Source organism: Fukomys damarensis, unplaced genomic scaffold (assembly GCF_012274545.1).
Source record: "Fukomys damarensis isolate Sample0158 unplaced genomic scaffold, DMR_v1.0_HiC HiC_scaffold_36, whole genome shotgun sequence".
In the NCBI taxonomy this organism is placed as follows: domain Eukaryota; kingdom Metazoa; phylum Chordata; class Mammalia; order Rodentia; family Bathyergidae; genus Fukomys; species Fukomys damarensis.
In genome coordinates, this window is record NW_022900948.1 from 30,464,645 (window position 1) to 30,470,259 (window position 5,615).

Below are 5,615 nucleotides of genomic sequence, written 5' to 3' on the forward strand. Positions count from 1 at the left end.
TTTTTTTTTTTTTTTTTTTTTTGGTCGCCATCCAAATGTCAGTGTGTTAAAACCCCAGTGGGTCCTGTTTTTCCATTTCCCTTCTGGATTTTAAATAAATATTTAAAACTGAAGCAATAGAATGATGTGTCTGTGGCTCTGTGTGCTTCTTTCTAGGGGTGGCAGAGGGTGGGGCTTGAGGGACAGACCGCTGAGGTGGCCCTGCGCCTGCCACACTTGGTAGCATTAAGTACCAGGAAGGCTTTCTTTCCTGAACGTAGCAATTAAAGTGTCTGCAGGCCAGACCCAGCCGAGGGCCTTCCTTTTCACCTTCTAGCTTTTCTGTTCTGATTTTGGGAGTTTACACTGCTGGGAGTAGAACCAGGGCCTCCACTTGGGGCAAGCACTCTGCTGCTGAGCTACATTCTCAGCCCGTTCTTTCAGGGTTTGGTTGCCCCAGTGTCCCCTGGCTTCTACCCCAGCATCCAGGGTTTCCCTTGGCGTGGCATGGCATTCTCCGTGAGTCTCTGTATTTGTTTCCTCCTCCTCCTCCCCCTCTTCCTCCTCTTCCTCCCCTTCCTCCTCCTCCGCCTCTTCTTCTTCTCCTTTTTCTGTGGTGCTGGGAATCGAACTGAAGCACTTCACACTGAACTACATCTCCAGTCCTACTTTGTCTTTTTTTATTTTGAGACAGTCTCACTAAGTCACTAAATTGCCAGGCTGGACTCGAACTTGCCATCCTCCTGTCTCAGGCCCCCGGAGTGCTGGGCTTACAGGCCTGGGCCACCACACCTGGTTTCACATCTTTTTATAAAGACACAGCCATATAGGGTCCAAGCTGATTCTAAGACCTCCTCTTAATCTGATTACACTTGCAAAGACCTGATCTTTTCTTTTCCCCCAGTCCTGGGGATCGAACTCAGGACCTTGCACTTGAGAGGCAGGCATGGTACCACTAAGTTAAATCCCCAGCCCAACCCCATCTTCAAATAAGGGCACATCTATAGGTATTGGTGAGGAAGCAGGACCTCTACACAGGGATACAGTGGAACCCATGACATAGGATGGGAGGCACACTGAGGTTAAAGAGCAATTCTCTATTGTAGTTACCATGCTAAAATGTACATAGCATAAAATTTACTATTAATGCCATTCAGTGCATTCATAATGTTGTGTAAACTACCAATATCTAGTTCCATACCAGTGTCGTCACCCGCCCCCCAAAAAACTTTTTCCACAGTCACTTCCAATCCTCCTCTCCCACAACCTGAAAAATCACCTATCTGCTTATTTTTTTTTTATCTCTATGGGTTTGCTCATTTTGGATATTTTGCATAAATGGAATCATGGGGCCTTATGTGACATAACATTCTTCCATTCAGCATAATGTTGTTAAGGGCATCCATACTGCGGCGTATGTCCATCAGTATCACTCCTTTTCATGGCTGGGTGATACTCCAGCCCCAGGGGGTGAGAATGGGCCCTGGGGGCGCTGTGAGGCCAAGGAAAGAAGCAGACAGATGCGGGATTGCAGAGCACCATTTACTGGGAGACCTATTGGCAGGAGCATGGTCCTAGGCAGACGTCCCCACAGATTGAGTCAGAAGGAAGAGCACACATGTGAGTTAGGTCAGAAGTCATTTCATTCAAGCTGGAATATTAGCTGGTTTGTCCTAAGCTAATATCGAGGACTCGGGGACCTTCCTGGACACAGAGTTCAGGGGTGAAACTCCATATACCTGGGAAGCTGTGTGGGGAGACTGAGTGGGGGGCCTGGGCCTGGCAAGTCAAGATGGCTGCAGTCATGTCAAGCAGAATGCATACTGGGTAGTTAGACTGCACGTTTTTAGACCTTTCTTCAGCTGATGGACATCTGGGCTTTTATTGCGTAGCATGCTTCCGTGAGGAATTCTTGCCTGTAGGGTTTTTGAGAGAAATCACTAGAATACTCACCTGGGAGGAAGTACATCAGAGAAAGTCTGGGAGATGAAGTTGTCAGATTTAGCAAATAAAAATATAGGGGGCCCAGATAAATTTTAATTTCATGCAAACAATAGCAGAAGTAGGCTCCACAATATTTGTGATGTACTTAAACTGAGAAAAGTTGCTGTTTCTCTGAAAGTTAAATGTATCTGGGTATTGGAACCCACAGCTTCCTGTTTAGATCTCTTTCTTTCTTAATTCCCTCCTCCGTTCCTGGAATCTGTGTGAATCAGAGCCTCTCTGCCTTTTTCATCTAGAAGAAAGGACAAATCACAAGCCATCGAGTTCATACCGGGATTCCATGTTTTAAAAGCTTGCAGTGCAGTGTTTCTGGCTTCTCAGTACCTGTGCAGCCCAGGGTCTTCAACTCTCCTTGACCCAGCACCTGCCCCAGGCAGGGAACTTCAGAGCTCTCCTGCCCAGGTGGCAAGAACTGTGTCACGGAGCCAGGATGCGCGGGAGGGCACGGAGGTTCCTGTGTTCATGGCATCCCCACCCCATCCTACCTAGGGGCGACTGAAACCCAAGCCAAAGCCTGAGGTCTTAGGAGATGGAAGCCAAGGCAGAATAGCAAATGAAACCCAACTGCCGACAGCATCGTTGGGTGCATTAGCCCCAAACTTGCCTGTGACAGCCCTGGAAGTGTGTTACAAAGACAGATTCTCAGCCTCACCCAACCCTACTGAATCACAAACCCCAGTGGTCTGCACTTCTATCTCCACCCCCGTGCCAGTGCCTGCTGAAGTCCTAAGACCTGCTGTGTTGCAGTGGTTGCCCAGCCCCTGGGAAAAACATAAAATCATAAAAGTTGGGAATGGGGAAATGCAAAAGTTCTTTGACAGCTAACCAGAAATGAAATTGAGCCAGAAGAGCCCACTTCTGCAGACACTTCCTGAGCTCTGCTGTCTCCCCAAAGTTTGCCCAGCTGCCGAGCAGCTTCCCACTGTACAATGGGATGTGGACTCTCAGTGACCCCTCTGTGTTCCCCACGGAAACGCCTTGTGGGCAGGGGACACAGCTCGTTGTCTGCTGCTGTACACAGGGCAGTGTGTGAAGGGTGCTGGGACTCAGCCTGGTCCCCACTTCATGGGTCTCTACGACCTGGCCAATGAGAACCCTGGGGCAGGGCCAGTTCATTCCCAGCAGGTGTGCGTATTTTTGGGGACAGCCAGTAGCCTTCCAGGAACTGCCAGGGTCCTGGTTCCCAATCTCTCATTGCACAGCCAGGTGTTGGGAACCGGCTGAGTGGACTTTCCTGCTAGAGCCCCTCCTGGGGAAACTCTGGGCAGGCTTGTGTTTGTCCACAGTGGATCTACGCCATTGTACGCAATCACACCCTGCGATGACCAGTAGCTGGGAAAATAGCCAAGTACAGAGGCACATGCCTGTAATCCCAGCACTTGGGAGGCTGAGGCAGGAGGATGATCACATGTTTGAGGAAAACCTGGGCTACATAGTGAGTTCAAGGCCAGCCTGGACTACATAGCAAAACTCTGTCTCAAAAAAAACCAAAACAAAACAAAACAAAACAAAAAAAACAAAAAAAGGGGGGAAAGGAGAACAAGGAGACAGGGTGGTGGATGGGTCCAGGATCAGTTTCCTGTATAGTGGGGACGAGGGAATGATAGCCTTATGGGCCAGCTCCACAGAGGGCTACTGTTCATTGTAGCAGGGTGGAACCAACAAAGTGGAACAACAGTCAACCACCTCGTAGCCTTTAACATCCAGCTTCACATGGCTCAGACCACTGGAAACCACTGCGGCCGCAGTCCTGGCGTGCAGACCACACACGACCTTGTGAGATCTTGAGCGCGGAGACTCTGACTTTTCACATAAGGGGACAAGAGCCGAAGAGGTGAGCTCCTATCTTACCCAAGATCACAGAACAGGACTTGAACTTGGACAAGTCTTCTCGTGCGTTTCCTCAGCCCAGACACGAAGCTCCTGGTGAGGACCGGCTCTGCTTTGTGGGTGCAGACACAGGAGACTGCGCTGGTCCTCGCTCAAAGCTCAGTGCAAGCCTCGGTGGAGAAAGGCATAAAGTGTCTTTCTCAGGAAAGAAATCATTTCAAGGGGGTGCAGCTTCCTGATCACCTAAAGCTCACTGCTTGGCAGACTTTCCCCAGGTCTCCTGACCTCTCCCAGCCATCTGTCACTTTGTCTGTACAGCGGCAGAAATATTTTAATGCCTTTAAAAGTGTTACAATCTATCATAATGGTACAAAGGGATTGAAAAATACAGTGAATGTGTAAATTTAAAAAATTAATACCATAAAAGACACATTGCCACTAATCTCCCTGAAAACACCAACCCTCATTGCAAACACACGTCCTACAGTTCTTGCCACTTTCTGAAGCAGTTCTGGAAGTCTTCTTCCATGCGTGTCTTTATGAGTTGTGATTTAAAATATAAATATATATAGTGAATGCTGCTGCCAAGCACCACCCCACAGAAAGACCGGCTCATCAAAACATTACAGCGCGCCTTCATCCACCTTATTCACAGGATCTGGCACCGTGCAACTTCTGGCTCTTCCCCAAGGTCAAAATGAACATGAATGATCAACGCTTTGGATCATTGTGGGATGACAAGGCAGCCACATCAGCACAAGTGGAAACGCTCATGAAAAAGTGCTCCAGAATTACTTCAGAAAGTGGCAACAACCATGGGATAAGTGTGTTCAAAGTTAGGGGATCCCCTTATCTTTAAGGGGATTAATGGCAATATATCTTTTACTGTAATTTTATATTTAAACACATACCATGTTTCATGATGACACACTGTACACAAGTCACCCAGGGATCTGTCTTCCTTCCTCCACACCCCAGCTTGACAATAAACTCATGGTGTCAGTATTTCAGTCAGTGGAACTCACAAGGAAGTTTGTCTTATTCAGTAACTATCTCACAGATGTGAACTTACGGAACCCATATAACTACCCAGGGAAGTCAGTACAGTTATGTCCGGTTTGCAAGGGGTGATATCAAGGTGCAGAGAAGTTAAGCAATTTGTCCTAGACGACACAGCTAACAAACGGTAAAGCCAGGAGAGTGTTTCACCCTCCTCCCTGACTGCTGGGAGGATTTTTCTGTCTCTTTCCCAGAAACCCTGGACCTGGTGCCAGGGCCCAGACAGTTTGGGAAAGACTGGCCGAGAATGCCAATCCCTAGAGGCACTCAAGCATCCCATGTGTGGAGCTGGGGAAAATTGTACCATGTTGGGGTGGGTGCTGAGTGCACTCAGAGGAGCTACAGGAACAGGGTGGCCTCTTGGGTGGAGACAGAGACCCCCCCAGGGGAGCCTGAGTGCTGGTGACAACTCTGGGGACCACACACCCCCAACACAGGCTGAGACCCTGCTGTGTGCCCACCCCCCCTGCAGCACCCCCCTTCCGATTTCTGCTCAGGAACCCATGACCATTATGATACAAAGACCATTGTGATACAAAGACCACTTCTTATAAACAAATGTATATAAACCAAGCAGAGGGTTTTAATGTAACTTTTGAGGATCCAATTCACCCATTCATTAAACTTTGTCCAGTAGTTGTATATGATTAAAAATGATTCATTTCAACCTTGTGTAGCTAAGGTCAAGGATCAGATTCAAGCCCAATGTGAGCTCTACCAATCTATCCAGCATGGTTTCTCTT